Source organism: Sorex araneus, chromosome 2 (assembly GCF_027595985.1).
Source record: "Sorex araneus isolate mSorAra2 chromosome 2, mSorAra2.pri, whole genome shotgun sequence".
Taxonomy (NCBI): Eukaryota; Metazoa; Chordata; class Mammalia; order Eulipotyphla; family Soricidae; genus Sorex; species Sorex araneus.
Window position 1 is genome coordinate 149890016 of NC_073303.1, and position 27303 is coordinate 149917318.

Here is a 27303-nt window from a genome sequence, read left to right on the forward strand (position 1 = left end):
ACAGAAACAGCTGAAGAGCAGATCCTCTTCCCCTCCAGAGAGAAAAAATATATTTACAACCTAACAATCCTCTGGTGAAGAAGAGCGGGGCATGTCTCTCTGTTGTCAACTCTTTGGAATAAAGAAATGGTCCCCAGGAGAAAGATTAAAAAATTATCTGGAGAATCAAATGATTAGGTATACTTGCTAACCAAATGCCCATTAAATTCATTGCCAGAAACTTTTATTTCATGAGCCTTAATTGTGCAAAAATATCAAATGATTTGTTGCTTCTCAACAAAGAAAAATTGTCAGTCATATTTAATCTCTCTAGTCTTTTATAATCAGGTTATTTCTGAACCTCCTTGTTTTCTTTGTTCCTTTTTTGGGGGGGTTGGGGGTCACACCTGGCAATGCAGGGTTACTCCTGGGTTTACACTCAGGAATTACTCCTGGCAGTGCTCAGGGGACCGTATGGGATGCTGTGAATCGAACCCGGGTCTGCCACGTGCAAGGCAAATGCCCTACCCGCTGTGCTATCGCTCCAATCCCTCCTTGTTTTCATTTTTAAGAATATAGAACTTTGGGAAATAATGTGATATACGTGATAAACTTTCAGTACTTACATTATGAGCCATAATGCCTAGGAAGAAAAAGAGAGTGAGTGGCCGGACCAATAGTACAGTCCGTGAGGCGTTTGCCTTGCACGTGGCAGACCAGGGTTCAATCTCCGGCATCCCATACGGTTCCCCTAGCACCACCAGGAGTAATTCCTGAGTGCAAAGCCAGTAGTAACCCCTGAGCATAGCTGGGTGTGAACCAAAAAGCAAGAAACAGAGAGTGAGGGGAGACAAAGAGAGTGAGAGAAAAGAAAAGTATCTGCCATGGAGACAGACTTGGTGCAGGGAGGTATAGCAGGAGGGAAACTGGGAACATTGGCAGTAGGAAATGTACACTTGTGAAGGGATAGGTGTTGGAACATTGCGTGACTGAAACCTGATCATGAACAATTTATAACTACGCATCTCAGAATGGTTCAGCAAAAAGAAAATGAGTAAGAAAGAAAGAAAAACTTCTAAACTTTTGGGGCTGGAGTGATAGCACAGGAGGAGAGGACATTTGCCTTGCAAGCAGCAGATCCCGGTTTACGCAGGCATCCACTATGGTTCCCAAAGTCCTGCCAGAAGCAATCCTTGAGCTGAGTGCAGAGCCAGGAGGAGCCCCTGAGCACTGCTGAGTGTGGCCCAAAGAACAGAACAAAACAAAACAAATTTAAAAAAAACTCAGTCATTTTTCTATCTAATCAATTAGTATTTCTAAATCTCTTTAATAGATAGCATTCATGTTATTATATAAGAAGGACTAATAGAAGAAAATTTTCAAAGTTTCTTGTAAGTTTAACTCAATTATATATTTTTTTCTTAAATACTCATTATCAATTTCAGTAACACTGCTATGACAAAGGAATCGGATTTTTAAATTTTTTATGGTACCTGATTAATAGATGAAAAAGTTTTCTTCATATGGATTATTTAAAACTTTAGCATATCTTAACTTTTATATATTTTAAATAGTTTAATATGAAAGTTAAAGTTGTGATCCCCTCATTATTTCATTTATTCACTGTGTTTGCATTCACAGTAACAAATGTTTACACAAAAACTCAATTAAAATTCACTTATAGTAACTGTTTATGATGTGCACCTAATTACGTTTTTCTTCTCAGAGTTTACTATGTGAGTCTTGTCTATTTACGTATTCAATGGAATTATTATAATTCCATATATATTAAAGGGCTACATTCACTATATCACTGTATCACTGTCATCCCGTTGTTCGTCGATTTATTCGAGCGGGCACCAGTAATACTCAGCCCTGAGATTTTAGCAGCCTCTCCTTACTTGTCTTTCCCAATGATTGGAGGGTCTTTCAGGGTCTTGGCAATGGGATCTATTGTTACTGTTTTTGGCATATCGAAAACGCCATGGGTAGCTTGCCAGGCTCTCCCCCGCGGGCGGGATACTCTCGGTAGCTTGCCGGACTCTCCAAGAGATATGTAGATATCTGTTAGTGTATTTGGGATATGAATACGCCACGGAAGCTTGCCAGGCAATAAGGGCTACATTATAAGAAATTAATTCATTGCATTTGAGAAGGTGATACAAAGTTTACATCAAAATTTCAGGAACTATAATAAGTGCTTTGAACCTTCTTATAACTTAAATTTTAGAACAATATTTAGGGCTAAGTATTACTCTGCTCATATTTATTTGAGAAAGTGTGGAATTAAAGAAATCAAAATATTAATATTTCAAGTCAAAATTAAATATATTTTAATATCATCTTGTTAATAGAAAAATTAATGCTAATTTAGACAGAGCAAAATATAATTGGGGGGAGGGGTTTTCTTGGCAATATTTGACCAACCATAACTGAGAACTCAATGTTAGGGCCCAGGATAAAGTGTGAAATGATGCTCTATTGTCATTTTTATTAGAATTTCACTGCAGTGATGATAACTCTTTTTTTTAAATGAACTCGTTTGCCATCAGTATGTCTTCTTCATGAATGTCTGTTAATCTTGATTTCCCATTTTTTGATGAAGCTAATGATTACACTATTTCTTGAGATTTTCTAAGTTTTATATATCCTGGATAACTGATTTTTTTAAAATTCAAATTCTAATTCACATGCAGAAACAACAAGATGGGGAAGAAAATAAGGTAGATTTGGGATTCTCCAACTCAGATACTGAGACTTTCATTATTTTATTATATGTTATTTGTTTCTTTATCATAATTTACCTGTTCTTATTTGAATCCATTTATTTCTGGTCCTTTAATTCTGTTTCATTTATCTTTCTGTCTGTTTTATTTCGACCCTGTATAATATTTTAATGGATCTCATGTTGTTTAAATCTTTTTTTTTTTCTTTTTGGGTCACACCCAGTGATGTATATGGTTTACTCCTGGCGGTTCACCGGTGGACCATATGTGATGCTGGGAATCAAACCAGGTCAGCCTCATACAAGGAAAACACCCTACCCCCTGTGCTATCTCTCCAGTGCCTCATTCTTGCTTTTCACAGTTAATTATGCTTTATCAATTTTGGTTCTTTTTATCTATTTATTTATTTATGGTTATTTATTGGTGGTTATTTGTGTTTTGAATAAACAAATTTGGGGTTAAATAATCATTGGGGTTTAGATAGATATTACATTTTAAGTCCACTTTTTTGGAGCGTAATCAAACCTTACTCCTTAAACTTTTCTTAGGGAAAACTCTTGTCTACGTTTGGGAAAAGGGGATTGTACTGACATCTCATGTGGAAGGAATATACTCTAACCCATTTCAATAGGTGCATATGCCTTGTAGAAAATGTGCCCTTTTGAGACTGTGTATGGAGGGCGGGTTCAGAGTACTAGAGGGATGGGAAGAAGATATACAGATAGCCCATTGGCATAGACAAACTGCTCATTATTTATTATTAGGGAAATGCAAATTTAATAATAGCAATAAAGTATGTTACACAAGTGAGTATTGCAATAATCCAAAAGTCTATAGTCACCCAGTGTTACCATAAATATGATGAAAATGACAACCCTTCAATGTCAGTGATGAGAATTATCTCTATGGAAAATGAATATTCTTCCAAAAGTAAGAATAGAGTTCCCAACTGACCCTTGGTGTCTGCCTCAAACACAAAAGCATTAACTTTAGAAAGTATACACACTCTGTGTTCATGTAAGAACTTACAGAAATCATCATATCAAAACACCATAATAGCAAACAAATGAATAAATAAATCATCATGTATATATTAATACAAAGTGACCAATGGATTCTTGTAAATGAATATTTTATTGCATTCAACTAAACTAAAATTTGTTGAAGAAATCCCAAGTGTTGTCACACTCAGCTGTGTGAGGAGGGCACTCAGTTGGTACCCACATGGAGAAGATACGTCTAATGTGTGTGGCTCGGTGTGTTCCACTGACCAATTTTTGTTTGTTTATTTTTCTCCTGCTTGCTATTTTATTAGTTTCTTTGTTCTCTGGTTTTGGTTTGGGGGCCACACACAGTGGTTCTCAGGACTCACTTCAGGAGATGCACAAAGGACTATACAGGGTACCAGGGAGTGAACCTGGGTTGACTGCATGCCAAACAAACCCCGTGCCCTCTATGTTGTCACTCTGTCTTTCTTTACTCGTTTTTGATCCAACATGTTGTTAGCTCTGTTAGTCTTTGTCTCCTTCGCTCATTACTTTTCCTTCAGTTTTTTCACATAGTAAAACTTAAAATATACGATCGAGAAATAGATGAGATTAAATGGAACAAGTGTTAGAAAACTATACACAACAGAGAAGGAGAATATTTGGCATTATCAGGTGAGTACGTTTAGAAGTACACTTAACATAAATAGTAATAGAAACTGAAAACAAAGTTGGAATAGACCACAAGAAGAATGTGCTAAGAAAAGGATATTGTAGATATCCTTGCCAAGAAGAAACTGTAGGTTTGTCTTTGTTATAAGATACGGTCCCTCTACTCTCAATTCATTCAATGTTTTTGTCATCAATAGATGTTAAATCTTGTTTAGTGCTTTTTCAACTTCTATTAATCACATAATTAAAAGTTTTACTTTTTGGAGTGTCCAAAAATTTCAGCATTTCTCAGTTCATTAAACCAACTATATAATATAAGGGATTGATGATGAGGCATTGAGTGGATGCTGTGGTGCTAAGAATTACAAGCATCTCTCAGCAGAGGTAAGAGCATCCAAGGACTTCATTCAACGATGCCCAGTGTGCTCTGTGTTGCAGGGACGAAACTGAGGTCAGCTATATGCAAGAAATGTAACTTAGTCCTTGGATTATCTTTCTTACTCCAATGATCAAGTGATTTTTACCTTTCAGTTTGTTATAGATACTCCCTGATTTGTGTATGTTGAATGAGTCTTGCATTTCTGAGATTTTACTCAGAATTAGTTATGATGAATGGTTCTCTTTAGATGTCTACATGTTAAGTTCCATAGAAATTTAATAAATACATTTGATAATATTAAGTCAAATATTGTCTATTTTTAGTCAAAATAAGTCAAGATATGAAATAAATATAAATTGTCCAAAAAGCACTTTAATAAATTTTAGATCTTACAACATGTTTTACACGTAACAATTAAATAAACTATTAAATAAAATGTCCTAAGTGGTATATTTGTGTATTGTCAGAACAAAGAAATTAATAGTTTTCTTAGAAACATTTGTGCTTCAATTGCCAAACTTTAAGGACTGTACTACAGACCTATATTTTTACTACATATTATATTATAACAGGTCCACAAATATATTACTGAACTTTTAAAAAATTACTTTATTGTACATGTGTCAGTACTATCATTGTACAGTTATAAAGTAGTTCATAAATGAGTTAACAATATTTTACATTTACTAAACACTATTTTCAAGGGATTATGTTCAATGTTTTTTGTCTTTTATTTTTAAACCTAAAATAACTTCTGTTATATTCATATATTATTTCTAAATCTTTCAGTGAGAAAGTGAATATTACTAGGTTTAAATCACTTCCCCAAATTCACTCGGATTATATAGCTCACCACAATGAATCAAAGTGAAGTCTGTTTCACTGCAAACACTTACCTCTTCTTCCCATTATGCTCTATCTCTTTTGAATAGCAGAACTTAAAAAACTAAAATGTTATATTAAGCTTACATGTCTAAAAATGTATATATATCACTGTATCACTGTCATATATATGTATATAGTTTTATGTATGTATGTATGTATGTATGTATGTATGTATGTATGTATCTATCTATCTATCTATCTATCTATCTATCTATCTATCTATCGGATGTGAAACCAGATTCTTTTAAAGGCTAACTTGACCCAAATTACATTATTTCTCTATTTTCTAGCTGTGGAATAATACTGCATTTTCAGTACATACTTCACTGATGACCTCCTGCATTAAAACTGGTATTTTTATTCTGTTACAGTCTACTACTTTCCCAGTTGCGAAATATATGCCAGTTTATATAAGTGTAGCAGCCTTCTGAGTGACTAATGAATACATTTTAAATGGAAAAGATTGAAGAGTCTATGACCATTCGATTTATGCTTGTCGGGACAAATAAACATGTTCATGGACATACACGCCTCCTCTACAGAAAAGTTTGAATTTAACAACAGTTTACTTCTATAAAAATAACCCCTCCCCAGAAAGATGCAGAGGTGTCAACAGACACCTATAAACATCACAATGAGTATTTTGTGAATCATAGATCAAAGCAGTTAGATTTTGAATAGCCACCAAAATAGAGCAAAGGTAAGAGAACAACACACTGCATATTATAGAAAAAGTCACTGCAGCTAAAGTGACATTATTCTAACATTTAATATTGCTATTTATTACAAATATTTGACAAATATTTGAAATATTTGTCATTTCTACCATTAAAATAACATAGGCTCTACTGTCCTGTCGACCCATCTCAGCGTCCCCTCACTTTGGGAAACACTTTCCTATAACAGAGCCTGGCTTGGCTGGCATGGCCCAATTTCAGGACAGTGTATTTTTTTTAATTTTTAATTTTTTTAATTAGGACACGGAACAGTTTGGCAAGCTCCTTGTAGCATATTCGATATGCCAAACCCAGTAACAATAACAGGTCTCATTCCTCTGACCCTGAAAAGAACCTCCAATCGTTGGGAAATATGAGTAAGGAGAGGCTGCTAAAATCTCAAGACTGGGATGAATGGAATGAATCATTTTTCATTGATTCGCTCGAGCAAATCAATGAAAAATGAGATGACAGTGATACAGTGATACAATTAAAATAATTAATTTTGTTATATATATTTTAATTGTGGTCTGGAGCAATAGCACAGTGGTTGGACATTCGCCTTTCACGTGGCCGACCTGAATTCTGATTCCTCCGCCCCTCTCAGAGAGCCCAGCAAGCTACTGAGAGTATCGAGCCCGCACAGCAGAGTCTGGCAAGCTACCCGTGCATATTGGATATGCTAAAAACAGTAACAATAAGTCTCTCAATGAGAGATATTACTGGTGCACGCTCGAAAAAATCGATGAGCAACGGGATGACAGTGACAGTGACAGTGACATATATTTTAATAAATTAATCCAGTTGATCATGAAAACATGAACAGTTCACCTTAAAATGCAGTGAATGCTGAAAACCCATTCTTTTTAATTTTTTTAAAAAAATTTATAAGGTAGTTCACAATATTTGATTACATTTGGCATTCAAACACTAACGCCACCACCATTACACCTTCCCACAACCATATTTGGGATATTTCCTTCCCAAGCCCCAAGCCCTGTCCCAAAGCACCACCGAAAGAATGTATTTTGTATTGGATCTCTTGGGGTGGGGAGGGCTCTCACCTGCCCCACTCTTGGGTGTCCCAAGTGAAACAGCCTGGCCCAGGTCCTGGTGGCACAGTTATGGTGGGCGCATGTTGTTCCCTTCCAGGAGAAAAAGCCATGTGAGCTAGACAGTGGCTGATGATGAGATTTTTTGGTGCTGGCTGGAGTGGCTTATGGGCATGACTGTTGGGTCACCAGAGACAGAGTTGAACATGCAGAGAATCTTCGCTCCTGGTCCTGTTGAACCCAGAGTCCTGAGTCACAAAGTTCCACATAACTATGTGGAAACCTATTCTTAAATCAACTACTTTTTAAGCCATCACAAAACTACTTTTTATACGTACTTTGTAAACATGAAAACTATGTATAAAACCTATAAAGTGTGACCTTTCTAATATTTTGATCAGACTTTAATTTTTATAAATGATTACAGTTTTACAAACATTGATCCAATCTTTTTTTACTTTAGATCTTAAATTTAGTTTCCCTGTCTGATAATTTGATTAGATAAATTTTATTAATACTTCAGTCTTAGACATTCCATGTGTATATTTTAATCTCAAAAGGTTTTCTACTGCCATAGTGCTTAGTTTTAAAATTCTTTAAGAGAATTCTGCCAGGAAATACATAAGAGGTCACTCTTGTAGATGAATTCATTGAGGCTATGCTTCCTATTCAAAATATTTATACTTTTAGCAAAAGACTAAAAACATATAGTTCTCCCTATAGCTCAGCTGGTAGAACTGAGGACTGTAGATTACAAGACTAAACACATATAAAGATAATTATTCTATAATTAATAAATATTTGTCCATTTTGAAATTATTATTGTTACAATTTGCTTCAGTTTAATATTGTTAACCCCACTGAAAATGAAACATGTTCAAAGTCAAATAATATAATCTGAAGGGTGATGTTAGGATATTTTTATCACAGTATCACTGTCACTGTTATCCCGTTGTTCATCGATTTGCTCTAGTGGGCATCAGTAACATCTCCATTATGAGACTTGTCATTACTGTTTTTGGCATATCGAATATGCCACAGGTAGCTTGCCAGGCTCTGTTGTGTGGGCAGGATACTCTCGGTAGCTTGCCGGTCTCTCCAAGAGGGATGGAGGAATCGAACCCAGATCGACAATGTGCAAGCCCTACCTGCTGTGCTATCACTCCAGTACAACAAAAGGCAGTATTTTATATTATATCATCTAAAATGTGTACCATATAGGGTATTTTTGATATGGAAATATAGATTTAGCTTACCTAATTATCAATCTTCAACTCTGTAATTATTTAAACATATGTGTTTTATATTAACACGCATATTTACAAAACCATGATTATTTTACAAATGTGTTGTTTTCCACAAAGGAAATCTACTTTTTATATAGAATATGCCTTCATTATGCTAGAGCTTGTAGGCAATGAGCCACTCAGAGTTTTGACAAAAATAAGGATTTGAAAAAGAGTTGCCTCACATTTAGAATTTTCAGAAAGGTCTTCAAGCATAAAACTATGGAAATATTTGTCACTTTTAATACTGAAGTTAGAAACAGATCAATTTCACTTAGTTTAAAATGCAAACCATCCAATTACATGTTACTTAACTTTCATTAGAATAATACTGTGTAGGGCTGGATCGATAGCACAGAGGTTGGGCATTCAGATTAAACGCGACCGACCCGAGTTCTATTCCTCCACCCCTCTCTAAGAGCCCAGCAAGCTACAGAGAGTATCAAGCCCTCCGGGCAGAGCCTGGCAAGGTACCAGTGTGTATTGGATATGCCAAAAATAGTAACAATAAGTCTCTCAATGAGAGACGTTACTGGTACCCACTCGAATAAATTGATGAGCAATGGGAATATTGTGTAATATTAGGAATAATGTGAGTAAATACAAATTTTCATGAGTAAAGCAAGGGTAGCAGCAATGGTGAAGACAGATTAAGTAAAATATAGCATGTAATTTTTTATTGTGGAGATTAAGTACTATAAGAGTTAATAGATATAAAATTTCAGAAAATGAATATTATCAGAGGACTTTTGTATTGCCTAAGATTTAAGTCATATCTTACACTCTAAGTGGAAGAAAAGAAAGATTTAGACAAAATATACATGAACAAAGATTTTAATAGCTAAAAAATAAAAGTAATTAAAGGCCCGTAAGTTCTCATGAAACTATGGATTTATATAAAGGTAGGTTCTGAGATCCATTATGTATATTAGTAATCCAACATCAGTCAAGGATTTAATATCATATGCTTGCTTGTTATATAGACAAAACATTTTTGCTTGTTTTGTTTGTTTCAACCATGATCCCCAAGTTTAATTTAAATGAAACAATAAAATGTAACAAAAGGAAATTAATGCAAACCATCCATGCTGCTCAATAATACACTGGAGTTGAGATTATATATCAGCTCTAAATCAAATGCTGATGAAGCCAACAGAATCTAATAAGACAAAATTATCTTTGAAAAGAAACCTTATCTCTCCTTAAAACTATTCACAAAGCAATTCAAATTTGTTGCTTGAATCTTACAGTTAATATAAAATTAGTCAATGATTTAGTACATAAAACTATGAGAAATAGATGACATTTTAATGCAATGATATTTAAAAATATCAGGTGTACTAATATTTGGTTGTACAATTGCCTAATAATAAATAAAGCAGGCATATTCTTGCTGCTTGATAAATTTTCTATTTTATATGATACAAGATATCTACTTGTTACTATGTATTGTATTAAGAAATTTTGAAGTAATTACAATCCAATGAAGCTGAAAATAGAAATAAGAATCCTGTTTGGACACAGAAGGAGAATATCATGTGTTATACTTGGTGTGAAAAATTTATCCATGTTCTTCCATCTTAATTTTATGTCTCAATGCATTGGAAATGCCTTGGTCAAACAGGGTGTTCAAACTCAATATATCAAAATCCTCCGAGAGCTGTATTGTGGATTCACCACCAGGATCTCACCATTCTACAAGGAAGTGATCATTGATGTAAAGAGAGGGGTGTGGCAAGGTGACACCATTTCAACGAAACTCTTCAGTGCCACCCTTCAGAACATCATGCAACAACTGGAATGGGAAGGAATGGGAGTGAAGATAGACAGTCGGCAATTACACCACCTCTGCTTCGCTGATGACATCATTCTCATAACATCAAACATTAGCCAAGCGGCACAAATGCTGGCCGACTTCAACCTCGAGTGTGGAAAAGTTGGATTGCAGCTGAATCTCAAGAAGACAATGTTCATGAAAAACGAACTGATCCCTGAAGCTCCATTTGCTCTCAATGGAATGAACATCTCCGAATGCAGCAGCTATGTGTACCTGGGTCGAGAAAACAACATGAGGAATGGCTTGGTGACAGAACTGCGCAGGAGGAAGAGAGCAGTGTGGAATGCCTTCAAGAGTGTCGAAGAGGTGGTTAAAAGAACGAAGAACCTCCGACTCCGGGCACATCTTTTCGATTCCGTCGTTCTTCCTGCACTAACATATGCCTCAGAGACCTGGGCCCTATGAAAACAGGATGAGAATGCTATTAGGGTATCCCAAAGAGGAATCCAAAGAGCTATGCTGGGAATATCATGTCTCACTCAAGTGAGAGAAGGAATCCGGAGTTCTGACCTCCGTCAATGGTCAAAAATCAGGGATGCTGACTCGTTTGCCAAGGCATCAAAGATCAGATGGGCCGGTCACTTAATGTGATTCAGAGACTACTGTTGGACTAGAGCTGTTACAGACTGGATTCCACGGGACGTCAGAAGACCTCATGGCCGCCCACCAACTAGATGGTCAGATTTCTTCGTCAAATCTCTCAGTGAATGATTTGAGGCTCTTTTTGTTCCTGGAGCGAGCAGGTATCATTGGGCTACACTGGCTCGCGACAGGGACAAATGGAGATGTTACTGGCACCCGCTCGAGCAAATCGAAGATCAACGGAACTACAAGTGATACAAGTGATACAATGCATTAGAAAGAGGCCACTTATGGAATGACATATAAATTATTGTAAAAACTTTGTAGAAAAGTTCTCTGCCCTGAAGTATCTCCCTAAAATTTCTCTTGCTTCTTCTGTAGAAAATTCTTATATCACATTAAACATTTCCCTAATATGAAATAAATTCATTCTCATTTTAAAGCTTCTAACCTTCTGCCACCTCTTTCTCGTCTATGTCATAACCTCTCTCTCTTTCTTTGCAAAAAATAAAAAATCTTATTCTAATAACTATATTATCAATTTTTGTCATATCCTTCAGTTATAAAGACGATGCAAAACTTTTAAATTTTTTACTTCTCAGTATCTCTGCATAAATTACTGTACATGAGTATGTTTCAGAAAATATAAAATATTTATTTATCACTATTATTCCTTGATTCAAATTACTTCTTCATCTTTTCCACCTACAATAGCATTTCTTTAGTCTTAAGAATGTGACAAAGCCATATCCTCATCTGAAATACATAAGTGTACTCGCCAGTAAGAAACCTTAATATATTCTATTCCAATGAATTGTTCTTCAAGACCTACCTGCTTAACACATTCTACATCTCCATATTGATTTCGAGGTTGTTGTCCTGTTTGGGGTTAGATGGTGCTCAGTGCTCTGCTCTTGGGGTTCACTCCAGGAGGGTTCTGGTGACTATATGTGGTACAGGGGAATGGACTTTGATCTGCTGTGAAACACAAGTACAAAACCCCTTGTATCATCAATGTGGCCCCTCCATGATGTTTGTTTGTTTGTTTTTCACCAAATATAGTTAACTTACTTCAACAGTTAATCCTTTAATCACAGTTGATATACACAAAAGTTCCTTAAGACTTTTTTTCAGTAAATCTTCAATTTAATAATACCATTGTGAGATATAACAAGTTTCACAAATTTTCTTTTACTGGCTTTTTTTCTTTTTTCAATGCCTTTTTTTGTCAGACATTCAATATACCAATACCAATCCCACTATCATTGTATCTTCCTACCACCATTATCTTTAATTTTCCCAGCCCTGCCTTAAATCCGCCCCCACAGCAGGCCTTTAATAATTTATTGTTTGAAATATATATTTTCAATATATATTTTATTATATATATTTTCAATATATATATACACAATTCAATAATTTATAACAAGCAATGTAAAATAAATGTAAAATTGCTTGCTAAAAGAATGATCAACTGTTTTCTTAGAACGAAGTGAGAAAGCATCGTATTTCACAGTGTCCTAAGCCTTTGTATAAGGGATTACTAAGGAGTTTTTACAATTAGAGCCTTCTATGTTTCTATTTTGCTATTGTGTGTGGTTGCTCTCTACATTATATCCCATCCAATTTGGTGTGCTACTCTAGCTTTATCAGTGTCATAGAGTTAGAGATTTGCACAGCCAGGAATGTGGTTGAGCTCCAGGATGCCTAAAATTTTTAACAGGGTGACGCAACTAGAGTTCAACTTTTAACTGGATGGGGCTTTGATGTGTGTGCATGACTGCCAGGTCTTCCAGAAATACAGGGAGATGTGCTGAGGTAAACCATCATTGACTTAGTGAAAACTTGAATATCTCTGTTACAAGTGCTGTTGTTTGGGGCCAACGCTGAGCACTGTTCAGGATTTAGTCCTGGATCTGTGTTTAGGGGACATTCATGGCTGGGCTTAGAGGACTTTATTGGGTGCTGGGTATTGAACTTGGATCGGCTGAGTAAAAAGTAAACACTCTACTCTCCATAATATCTCCAGTCCAGGTCTTTCCAATTTAAATAATTAAATTTCTGGGGCTGGAATGATAATAAAGTGGATAATGCATTTGCCTTGAACAGAAATAAAACCAGGTTTGATCCCTGGAACCCCACATGATCCCCAAAGTACTACCAGAAGTTATCCTTGGGTATAGGGCCTGAGGTAAACCCTAAGCAAAGCTCTGTGTGGCCCCAAAACTATTTACCTATCTTTGGGTAATATTAAGCAAATAAAAAATTTTATCAAGGTCTATTTAAGTACTTCCTGGTCTTCAAAGTTCTCAAAAAAATTTTTTTTAAATATCCACTTCTAACATGAATACTCTGATTTAGTACTCATGGAAGATGTAGTGAGTTTCATTTTTCACTTATGTCGCACAGATAATTCTTATCTGCTGCCATGGTTGAAGTCTATAGTTTATATTTTGGTGATACATGGGCCTATCATCAGTAATATGCACTGTGTAAATAAAACCGGAGATATAAAATTCTTTCATGTAAAGTACATATTTCTTGCAACATCACTTTAAATTCTACAGTTATGCTTAGTAGTAATGATTTAAAAATTGAACTTAGAAGAACCTGTTGTAAAAAGCTTATTTCTCATAAAATCTGTTAATGCAGGTAAGATAATTCAGAAAAAATAAAGACCTAATGTACTTGTTTTGTTGTTCCTCACCTGGGTTCCAGCTTTTGTACCATATTGGTCCCTGATAACTACCAGGAGTGATTCCTGAGCAGGGAAACAGGAGTAAAATTTGATGGTCACTGATCAAGTGTACCCTTTGATAAAAAAAAGATAATTCACTAAATGCAAATTTTACTCTCAAAGTGGAATATCATGTTTTTCATGAACACAAACATGTATGAAACACATATATGAAAATATATTATTTACTATGTATACACACCACAATGCAATTTATAATTACATTTTAACTGAAACTGGATTTGCCATAAGGTTAAATACCAAGACAGAGGAAACTTACTTTCAAAATTTCTGGAGTACATTTCTTCACTATAAATATTTTTAGCCAAGTGAAATATTGAATGTAATCAAAGTAAAGTGAAAATAAAGTGAAATTTACCAGTTACACATGCGGGTTGGGGGGCTGGAGAGGTGGAGGGGAGGTATACTGTGATTCTTGGTGGTGGAATATGTGCACTGGTGAAGGGATGGGTGTTTGAGGATTGTATAACTGAGATTTAAACTTGAAAGCTTTGTAACTTTCCACATGGTGATTCAATAAAAGAATAAATTTAAAAAATATTTTTAACCCAGGACAATATTTTCTTTCCTTTTTATTACTATAAATACTAACAGTTCCTAGACACATTTAATCTTATCACATACATAATTATTTTTAATGATTAATAGCAAAATCATAGAACCTATTTTCATAAGCAGAACTTCTTTTTGTCTTCAGAATATTCAACATCAAACTGTGTTTCTCTATATAGTTTTACATCATAAGATATGACTTATGTGTGACTGACTATCTACTGGAAAATGGGGGATCTGGGTGGAAGAGGTCCAGTCCCAATCCAAGCAGCCTTGAAGATCTCAGCCCTGGGTACTGAACACCTGGGTTCCTTTGCCAGATCCCCCATGCATGAGGCTCATCCAAACGTGTGGAGAGTGACCTGAGCATAGCCATGGCTGTGTTCTGGAGGTCCTCAACTGTCAAGGCTGCTCAGGGGTGGGGAGGGAAGCGTAATCCATCTCCTCTGAGAGGCCCTGGTGAAGACAGCCAGGCGTGGGGGCAAGAGACTGCATCGCTCTCTTCCAGTAGCTTTGTTTTATAGTCTCAGGATGTTAGCTGTTGATGGGATTACATGGGACCAGGTCAGTCTCTGGGTGTGACTGCCTGGCTACTGGAAAATGGGGGATCTGAGTGGAAGAGGCCAAGTCCAGATCCAAGCAGTCTTGGTGATATCGGCCCTGGGTCCAGCACACCTGGTTTCCTCTGCCGGATCCCCCATGCGTGAGACTCGTCTGAACTAACATAGAAAAAAAAAATTGAAAAAATATACAGTCTGCTAAATACTATACATTTATTCATTTGAAAATATATAAAAGTATATTCATGGTGATATAATTCATTTTTGTTTAATACTGGACTATATCCAAATATTCAGCAATCAAATAGACAAATTATGACTGGTCTCCCAAAAAGAATTAATGGAGCATTTACAACAATGGTACTATAAATGAATGCGAGACAATAACACATTGATTTGAGTTATGTCATGTTAAAAATGTGTATAGCTGTATAAGCCAGGCTAACAATTACTTCTGGGGTAGCACAAAATATTTCTTGATCTGCATACTGGTAACTGCACTGTAGCACTGTAGTACTATCCTCCCATTGTCCACCAATTTGCTTGAGCGGGCACCAGTAACATCTCCATTGTGAGACTTGTTGTTACTGTTTTTGGCAAATCGAATACGCCATAGGTAGCTTGCCAGGCTCTGCTGTGTGGGCTGGATACTCTTAGTAGCTAGCCGTTTTCTCTGAGAGGGGCAGAGGAATCAAACCCAGGTCGGCCACATGCAAGGCAAATGCCCTACCTGCTGTGCTATTGTTCCAGTCCATACTGGTAATAGACAAGCTAAATTCATAAATAATAAATTGTGCATTTATAATTTATCTTTTTCCTTCTATATTTTTGTCTCCATAGAAATTTCTCATTTGCATCTTTTGTTCCATTACTTTGGTGGCAAGGGCATCATATACAAATAGCAACAGAATATTCTTGTTAGCTAGTTATGAAGATAAATTGTAAAGTAAGTATACATTCTAAAGTGGTACATTACATACTTTCTATATTTTAGATTTTAGTGAATATTACTCTGCCATCTTTTATGCTAATCAAACTATATAAATAGCTTATCTTCAAATGCTAAGTAAGCATACAGACATGTTTACCATACGCAATTCTGTAAATCAGTGGTTTATACATTTCATTAATAATTTCTTTATCTCTCTAGCACAGTGCGTATGGCAGTTGCCTTGTACACGGCTGACCTGAGTTCGATTCCCTGCATCCCATATGGTCCCCTGAGTTCCACCAGGGGTAATTCCTGAGTGCAGAGCCAGGAGTGACCCCTGTGCATCATTGGGTGTGACCCAAAAAGAAAAATAATAATAATAATAATTTCTCTTTTTTAAAAAATTTATTTTGTTTTATTTATTTTTATTTATTTATTTTTTTAATTTATTCTTTATTGAATCACCATGTGGAAAGTTATAAAGCTTTCAGGTTTAAGTCTCAGTTTGAACACCCATCCCTTCATCAGTGCACATATTCCACCACCAAGAATCACAGTATACCTCCCCCCTCCTCCCCAGCCTCCCACCCCGCATGTGCAACTGGTAAATTTCACTTAACTTTCACTTTACTTTGATTACATTCAATATTTCAACAGAAAAACTCACTAATATTGATTTGGAGATAATTTCTTTATCTCTGAACTTTATTATACAATTGTCATTCTGTTAAGTTCATAATTACTCACTGAACTTCTCACTAAGTGAAATTAAATTCTTTTTCCAAAAGCATGAAGCCTCCTCTTTATAATTTTAAAAATTTGATCATTAAATGGAAAATTAATTGTTTTCATAGACAGCTATACGAATTTGCTTCCCATGATTTTTCACTTACCTATTCCTAAAGTGGTTAATAATCCATTCCATAAATGTTACATTTGGTTGTCTATTTCAACATAGAACTAGAAGTCAAGCCAGAATCATTAGAGAAATAAAAGAAATAAAAATGTATTCATATAAGAAAACTTTAAAATTATTATTGTTTTAGTTTTTTCTGCTTAATCTGTAATTGAGAGCTGGAGTGATAGCACAACGGGTAGCCTTGCATGCGGCTGATCCAGGTTTGATCCCTCCGCCCCTCTCAGAGAGCCTGGCAAGCTACTCAGAGTATCCTGCCTGCAAGGTAGAGCCTGGCAAGCTACCCATGGCGTATTTGATATGGCAAGAACAGTAACAACAAGTCTTACAATGGAGACGTTACTGGTGCCTGCTCGAGCAAATCGATGTACAACGAAAGACAGTGCAATCTGTAAATATTTTTAATACCGATTGTAGGATAACATAGCCTCAGGTAGTTTAGGTTTATTAGGTTACTCCCATCACACTGCTCCCATTCTCTGTGTTTATTTGTAGCTTCTTTCTTAGTGTTCTGTTGACTTGTAAATATTATTTTTCTCTTCTCCTCGAGTCCTTTGCATAGTTTATTCAGAGCAATGTCCTTTTTGTATGGACACAGGAAGACTTAGCAAATGCTATGCTTTTGTAACCTGTTAGTCATTTGACTCTACATGATATTTTCCTCCTGGGCATTTGTTCTCTCTACCTAAGCCTCAGCTGCCCTTACTTCCTAGCACCCCCAAAAGCAGGGTACCAACAAGGGACGAGACGGACCCAGGGCAAGCGGTGAGTTGTGTGCTACCCTGGCATCGAGATGGGCCTGGTCAAAGTGCCTAATGCTTAACTATAAGTTAAGAGCTTGGTCATGGACAAATGCTGTCATGATCCAAATAGTGATAACTAGATTTGGACCCTGCTAGGGTTAGGAATGATTAATCTGGCCTGAGTGCTGTAGTCTGAGTCTGTGGCAAGATGTTGCCAGGAGAGCTGTCTTGCAAGCCTCAAAGTATCTCTTGTTATGTCCATACAAAAATAACTAGTATTCAAATGTGAATAATTTCTTGGACTAAGGAAAGGAGAAAAACCTTAAGAAGTATTTTGCCTGCTGGCAATCAGGAAGGGCATTGGAATGCCCAGCCCTAAGGAAGGGCTTTCTTATGTTGATTTTGCTACCTGGCCGTGTGTAGACTAGAGGGCGAGGTGAAGAGAGACAAGTAGGAGGTGAGACAAGAAGAGAATCCAGAGATGCTGTGGTAGATCCGGAGAGAGGACTGAGTTGGCAGTGCGGGAGATGAGAAAGATGGGAGATTGAATAAATGGTAACTAATCAGCAACCAGCTTGGTCCTCGTTCTTTCTTCACCTGTCCTTGGCCAACGGCCGTCCCGATACAGTCCATATGGAGCAGTTCCAGAGCACCAAACGAGGGCGGTGAGACAGAGCACCCAAAGATCCCGTGAAGACACACACTTGTTGGTGTGCCGTAGTTTTATACAACCGATATTTTGTATGTTTTGCTTAATTACTTTTTCTTTATACATATAACTAGTCTTTAAGGATAAAAGAATAATGTTAGGGTCCACTTTGGTTTCTCCCCAAAATTTTAGCCAATTAATCCAGTTTTATTTTGTCAAAAACTATTAATACATTTTTAATTATTTAATTTCTGGGATTAGGCTACAGATGGCTGTGTTCAAGTTTTACTTATGCTTTTTACTTTTACTTTGTATTCAGGGGTCACTCTTGACAGTGCTGGGGGGATCATATGCAGTTCTGTGGATTAAAATGGGGTCTGCCACATACAAGTTCAGCACCTTAAATCTTGTACTATCTCTGCACCATTATTTTTCTTTACTGATTTATATAGCATTCTTTTACTTGTTAAAATGTTTAATACCAAAAATTCTATATTAATAATTCCTTATGATTTCTACTTTATTATTGTGCCATATACTTTAATAATCAATGACTTGCAATATCTGGTTTTGAAGAGTTTTATTCTTCCAGACAGTCTAGAGGCTGTTTTCAAATCATTCTATTGTAGCCATATCACTGTGTGTTTTCCCACTCTCCCTACTGGAAAGAAAACTTCACATCATTGTTCTTAAAATGCTTCCTTTGTATTGTGGCACTTGGCCAAGTGGCATCAGTATTGTCCTTGAGTGCTAGATATGCAAATTATTGCAGGTTATCCTATACCTCTTTGATTAGAAATTCTTGAGTTGAATTTTGTTTTAAGAAATCCTCTAAGTATTGCCAATACAAAACAAAGTTTGAAAAATTACTCTGAAAAAGAAGTTAGCATCTGTTATTTTAGACTCAAGTTTTTTAGAGAACTGTATGATAAATCATTTAACTAAAAAGATTGCAATCTAATGCAACAAGTAAAGTCAACGCAAAAGCCAGAAGACAAAATTGACTCTGTAGAATCATGGTAGTACACATACATTGCTTACTTCAAATATTCTTATTCATCAAAGACATGCCCATTTTGTAGTCTCCGTTTCATCAAATAAGGTAGACATGTTAACCAGTTCTGGCACATATTATGTGTTTTCCCAAAAAGCACAGGACAAAAAAAGAAAAGAGAAAAGAGGTATACTGCGAATTCCTGGGCTCTTTCTGATAAAGAGAGTTACCAAGAAGTAAAGTCAGATGTGAGAAGTCAAGTCAGATGTCCAACATAAAATTTTGTTCCAGAGAGCTTAGCTTCACATGGAGGCTGAAATAATGGGCAATGCCTAAGGCAAAAGGCTAGACAAAGAGCTGTTTGAGCCTTTAATTCTCTGTAACAGTCTGGGCAATTGATAAGAAATTCTAAGAGCCCACTTTTCATTTAAAAGGCCTATGTAACAAACTTTAACTTCTCTGCATTCTCTATAACACAAAGACCAAAAACCCAGTGTTATCTGAAATCCCCACAAAAAGAGCCATAGTTAGCATAGTCCTATACTAAGTTCCTCTGCTCATGGGGAGATACTTTGCCTCTCCAACTTCCCAATAAATATTTCTGCTCTCTGAGTCTGAGCATCTTTGTTATCCATTATTTTCAGGATGAAAATATGGAAGAACCTGTGACAACACACAGACCTGCAGTCACTGTTCCTGCATCAGTGTCATGTGGTTGGATGTTACTGGTGCCTGTACCTGGAAAGCAGCCTGGAATAGGGGCATCACAAGGATTACGAGACTGAAACAGAGAGAAAATGCATGCTCAGGCTTAGGGACTCCTGGCCTACTGAGCTTTAGAGCCCACTGTCTTCCCTGGATAGGAGCAATCACAAAGAAGAGAACAATGTTGTTTGGTCAAATGTCTCTCAGACATTTCTTAAGTCATGGTAGTCATCATCTTTGCTTTCAGAACAGGAAGTTGTTCTAAGGAAGGAGACCTAGAGTAGATACAGGATGCTTGAGGGGGCAGCATCCGTCTCCATTCCACCTCAGAACCTCATATTCTGGATTGAAAGGTACCACAAATTGCCCTTCCTGTGTGTTTCCTTCATCTATATAGTTCCCAACAGAATGTATTTCTAATGCAGCAGTTAAATTTGGGTTTGATATAAGAAGCACAGTCAGATGTGAGGGAAAAAAATGATGAATATAAAATTAAGCAGTCACCATTTTATATGGCTTTGATCTATTAAAGATCAATAAAAATGATATCCACTCAATCTGTTCTAGATGCGCCAAATTTTGATCTGCATTTTACTTAGTTTCCTGATATAAATGGATCTGCCATTGTTGGATTCTATGTTTGTTCACTGACAACCTTCAAATTCCTTCTATCTAGGACACCATTTGACAATTTTAATATAATCAGGTATAGCCTCCAAATAGATGCAAGCTTCTTTACAGCACAATCACATTGTAGAAATATAAAAGACTTTTGAGAATGTATTTAATAGAATTTCATCCTATTTTGCTTCTAACTCTTAGATCTGCAGTTTCTGACTGGTTTCAGTAATAAATAGTGGACTCTTTCCATGCTTGCATCAGATTTCTGAGAGGTAAGTCTCTTAAAAATATATTGTTCCATTACTTTATCCCAATTATTTTGCTGGTAAGGGACTTGCTGTAGCACATTTTAGCACCACTCCTGAATCTGTAGCAGGAACTCTTTCCCTTAAATAGATAAACATCATTCTGTCACACTTTGAAACCGTTTTTGCACTTTAATTCTTGATTTCAAATATAGCTGTAGTCCAGTGTTCAAAAGTTGTTTCCCACATGGCTTCTGCTTCCTATTACAAAGGTGGACTCATTCAATATGCTCTCTTTGTGTAATCCTGTACAGAGATGATGGTGATTCCACAGCCTACCCTGAGGCCAGTGGTGTTTTTATTTCCAAATAAAGCTTTGCCATTTGTTTTCCCCTTTGTAAAGGCAACACTGATCCCAAATTTTGGCATGAAATACAAAGCAGTGGCACTTACTATTAAATTTATCCCATGTCTCTGCAGTCTTGTCTTTCTCGTGCGTCCACATCTGGAACAGTGAGTTAAAGAAATTTCCTTCTGCAACTTTCATATCTTATTCTGAATATCAGGCAAATACAACTATGTCTATGGTGTAAACACTTTTTTGAGACCTTTTTTAAATTTTTTTTCATGTTAAAAAAATGAATTAAATCACCCTGGAACACACAGTTACAAATTTGTTTATTTGAATTTTAGTCATCCAATGTTCCAATACCCGTCCCTTCACCAGGGTATGTATCCTGCAAACAGTGAATGATGGGAACTTTTTGTGTTCCAACAGGATTCTTAAAATACTGTAGCACTGCACTGTCATCCCTTTGTTCGTCAACTTGCTGAAACAGGCACCAGTAATGTCTCTATTGTGAGACTTGTTGTGTTACCATTTTTGGCATATCGAATACGCCAAGGGGAGCTTGCCAGGCTCTGCCGTGTAGGCTGGATACTCTAAGTAGCTTGCCAGGCTCTCTGAGAGGGATGAAAAAATTAAACCCGGGTTGGCCATATGCAAGACAAACGCCCTACCCTCTGTGCTATGGCTCCAGTCCTCTTAAAATGCAAATAAAAAATAATTCATCAAACTAGCACCTATTAATTCTGTTTCCTGATTTCTCCAGTAATTATAAAAATTGAATTTTATCTTTCATATATCTAGGGACACACTCCTTCCACTAAGCCACATTTTATCTTCTATGCAGCATCTACATAACTTCTCCAGAACTTTTTGGTGAATAAATCCATGTATATTATGGAAGGGTTATATAAGTAACGGATATGTGCTTTTTCTGTTTGTTTAATTATATCCATGTTTCCTCTAAAATGGTCAAAGGAGTTTGTGCTTTATTAATAAAACTCTGAAAACAACTATTCTCTAGTTGTTTCTGCTTTCTTGATAGGAAAGATGAAGACAAGACCATTTTGAATTTTGTAGCTAAGTGTCATGCCACAATGTAGTACAATTCTCCTCAATGAAGATGAATGACCCTTTTAATATTTACACAATCTCTATAATTCCAAGAGAAATAGGCTGAAAGAAGAACAGAAATATAATTTTCTGAATGTAGAGCACTATTTTAAGGTGTTCTTTGCTTTTCAGTTACTGGTATACTTTGCTCTTCAGTTTCTATAGTAACTGTGCCAGTTCAGAGGAGGCTGAAAATGTCTTAGAAATTCAATGAGTACTTATAAAATTAAGATGTTTCCATCCACAAACAAATCTATTCTCAGTAAGGATTCACTGATCAGTGCAGGTGTCCACTTGATAAGCACTGCAATTCACTGAAGTATGACCTTTGATAGGCAAGAGAGCAGCACTCAAGTGGGCGTAAATCAGCAGAATTTTGTCTAGTTCTTCTACCTCTACAAAGTATGTTAAACAATAGGAATAGTCCAAAAATTTATCACACTACAGTTTTGTGCCCCTATGTATTGTTGTCACTGTTGAACACAGAATAAGCATGGAGTTATTCTGGGCTGGAGCGATAGCACAGCGGGTAGGGCATTGCCTTGCATGCGGCCGACCCAGGTTCGATTCCCAGCATCCCATATGGTCCCCTGAGCACCGCCAGGAGTAATTCCTGAGTGCAGAGCCAGTAGTAACCCCTGTGCATTGCCAGGTGTGACCCAAAAAGAAAAAAAAAGCATGGGGTTATTCCTATTATATATACATATATATATATATATACACACACACACGCACATATAGATGTGTTTGTGTATATACATATATCTGTATATGTACAGATTATACATACACAGACATAAATATATAATAAATCATATTGGTAATAGTTTTATGTAATTGTTTCCTTTTGCTTCTATTTAAAAATATTTTCATTTCCAGACATTAGCTCTCTTTAAAAATATTTTTCATATCTGTAAGTATAAATATAAAATATACTTCTATCTTACATACAGTAACTGTATTTTCTTGTCATTTTCTGAAACTATCTTCAAATAAGTCATGAATTAAAATACTAAAGTTGTTTAGTTGTTAACCTATATTTTCCTAATTAAATTTGACTGTGAATTTTGGACACATTTTAAAAAACATTTTTTTATTAAATCATCATGAGATAGAACATTACAAAATTGTCCAGGATCACGTTTTAGTCATACAATGTTCCAACACCCATCCCTCCATCAGTGTAATTTCCCAGGATCTGTGTCCCCAGTTTCCCTCCCACCTCTTCAAGTCACCCCCCCCACCCCAGCCTGCCTCTATGTCAGGCACTTCTCTCTCCCTTCTTCCCTCCCTCCCTCCCTCCCTCTCTCCCTCCCTCTCTCCCTTTCTTTCACTCTTCACTCTCTCTCTCTCTCTCTCTCTCTCTCTCTCTCTCTCTCTCTCTCTCTCTCTCTCTCTCTCTCTCTTGCATTTAGGCGTATAGTTTACAACACAGATGCTAAAAGGTTATCATCAATATCCCTTTACCTGCTTTCAACACTCAGTTCTTGTCTAAAGTGATCATTTCCAACTACTATTGTCATAATGAACTGGAACAATAGCACAGGGGGTAGGGCGTTTGCCAACCTAGGTTTGATTCCTCCGTCCCTCTCAGAGAGCCCAGCAAGCTACCAGGAATATCCTGCCCTTATGGCAGAGCCTGGCAAGCTACCTGTGGCATATTTGATATGCCAAAAATAGTAACAACAAGTCTCACAACAGAGACATTACTGGTGCCTGCACAAGCAAATCAACAAACAATGGGACGAACAGTGCTATGTATTGTCATAATAGATTGTCCCCTTAACTACCCTCAATCTTGCACACCACTGACCAACCTTTGTTGATTACTATCCTCCTGGCCCATTTTCCCTGGCCTTGGATATTAGTTTCATACTGTGTTTTTATATATATCCTGCAAATGAATTCAGTCATTCTATAACTGTCCCTCTCCTTCTGACTCATTTCACTCAGCATGATACTACTATCCAAATCAATTCATATATAGGAAAATTTCATGGACTCGTGTTTTTCTAACAGTTGTGTAGTATTCCATTGTGTAGATGTACCATATTATTTGATTCATGCATCTGTTCTTGGGCACTCTTGTAGTTTCCAGATTCTGGCTATCGTGAATAGTGTTGCAATGAATATAGAGGTGCAGATGGTGTTTCTGCTGTGTGTTTTTGGACCCCCAGGGTACATTCCCAGAAGTGGTATTGCTAGGTCTAATGGGAGCTCAATTTCTAGTTTTTTGAGGAATGAAATTTTGGGCACATTAATCTTAACTCTTTATCTGACACTATAAAGTCTGTGTCTAACTATGTATAATATATTATTTAATATTATTCGTTATTTTACAGGTCAGTTTCAATATTGTTAACTTGTGATTCCTACCCCAATTTACTAATTAGTATACAATTTTAGAACTCCTTTTGCTTTTAGATTTATAAATCCCTAATAAAAAAGTTCTCAAAAGTTGATTAACCTTCTTTTATTCGAGTTTATTATCCAACTCCTAATATATTTACATGTACGTGTATAACTATACATAAATATAAATGTTAGCACTGTGGCATTGTAGCACTGTCATCCCCTTGTTCATCGATTTGCTCCAGCGGGCACCAGTAATGTCTCCATTGTGAGATTTGTTGTTACTGTTTTTGGCATATTGAATATGCCATGGATAGCTTGCCAGGCTCTGCTATGCGGGCGGGATACTCTCGGTAGCTTGCCGGGCTCTCCGAGAGGGACGGAGGAATTGAACTGGGTTGGCTGCGTGCAAGGCAAATGCCTTACACGCTGTTTTTACCTCTTTGGTAAATTCTGCTATCTCTGCAGTCACAAAATTTTTGTATATTATATATAAATTATACATGTATATATAAACATATATCACTCAAATGTACTTACATATTTAAGAAGCAGGTAGTTTAGAGTGAATGGCTCTCATAAAATTATCTAGTCCAATACCCAGTTATACATAGACACAGTCATTCTGTGCTCTTTGTAGTCACTATCATCTACTTCCCCCATGTGATAGTCACCAATTTGTTTATTTTCTTCAGATTTAATAAAGTATAAGTTCTTTGGGCATGGAGAGATAGTACAGCAGGTAGGGTGTTTGCCTTGCATGTGGATGACCTGGGTTTGATTTATGACATCCCTGAACACCACCAGGAACAATTCCTTAGTACAAACCAGGAGTAACCACTGAACAATATTGGGCGTGGCCCAAGCACCCTCCCACCAAAAAATAGAATTGTCAAGTAAATTTTCAAATTAAGCATGCAGTGTGTTGATGATATAAATATGCATTGTGAAAGAAATCTTCCATCAAGTTAACACACTAATATCTCACTTATTTACCTTACTTAAATTTTGAATTTTACTAAATTTAGATTTTAACTCTATTTGAAGATTTCAATCTGTGATGCCAACTACAGTACATCCATTCAAATACTATATTTTTTATTGTGAAGCATTTTAATTTTGCTTTATTAGAAAACTTTAATACAGTGTTGTCAATTATAGTCATCATGGTATAGATTCTATTCTTAAGCCATATTTATCTTCTAACTAAATGTTTGTTCAATTATCAATTTTTCCCTTTTTCTTACTATTCCCTTCCACAGTTGAAATGCTTTTTAAAAGGTTTGATGAGACCATTTGTTTTTCATGGCACAATTAAGTAAGGCCATATAGTATTTATTTTTCTCTGTCTGGCCTATTTCACTTAGCATAGGGATAAAAAGTTTCACCCACATTGTCACAAATAAAAGAATTTACCTCTTTGGAGAGATTGAGTATACAAGAAATATGTAGACAAGATAGATCACCTATTCTTAGCTAATAGTCCATTCATAAATTCAGAGACTTAGACTATGTCCATACATTGACTACAGTGAATAATGTCACTATGAAATTAAAATGAGAGTACACTCTTATAGATGGTGATTTTCAGGTACCTAGTCTTGATAGTTATCAAGGGATCATGTAGTTCCAGGATTAAATCAAGGGCTTCAAATTTGAAGACCCATATCTCTGGATTCCTTTAATATGCCTTTAATTTTCAAATTTGAAGAACCATATCGCTGGATCCCTTTAATATGCTTTTAATTTTGGGTTCTTAATGTTTTACTATTTGAATTTTTAATGCAATTTAAAATGTATATATTAATATTTTGCTACTTGACATTTTTCCTATATTCATTATGATCTTGACCAGCAATATTCTTCCCTTATGTTACTGTCTTTGATAGAAGGTTAATGCAGACCAGATACAATTTGGAAGTTTCGTTCTTACATTCCGTAGGTTTTTTAGGTGTTTTGTGTGTGTATCTTTTTTATTTGTTTTGTTTTTTTATTCTCATGTCTATCATCAATCATTTTGTTTATTTTAAATTTTGAACCACATATAACTATATTTAAGAATTATTTCTGTGTCTGTCCTCAGAGATAACTTCTGGTGAGCTTGGGGTGACAATATGGGATACCAGAGGTTGGACCTTGGTTGTCCACATGCAAGGCAAGCAGCTTACCTGCTGTACTCTTTCTATGATGTCAGTTACAAAAATTAGGGAGCTAGGGTCTGCCATGACCACACCCAGTTGATATCAAAGGGCCCTGTGATGCTGGGGATTTAGTTTGGTGTCATTCACATGTCATTATAAATGTTTTCTATCAATTGACTTTTGCTAAATGTACTTGAATTTCTGATATCAATTCTAATTAAATACTTGATAGGATTACACATTGAAACCATCTGGTCTGGAATTTATCTTTTGGAAGAGGTTTTTCACCGCTGATTAATTTCCTGGTTAGTAATTGATTCTCTCAAATTGTTTATTTCTCCATGATTGGTCTTGGTACATTATAAATTCTACCATTATATCCATTTATTATAGGTTTTCCAATTTTTGGTTCAAAAATTGTTAATCATGGTCTTTATGACCTTTTGTAAATCTGTGGTATCAACTGTGATAGCTCTTCATTCATTTATAATTTAATTTGAGTCTTCATTTTTCTTTGTTATTAAGAAAATGACTTTTCATTTTTCTATATTTATCATAAATCATTTCTTAGATTCAA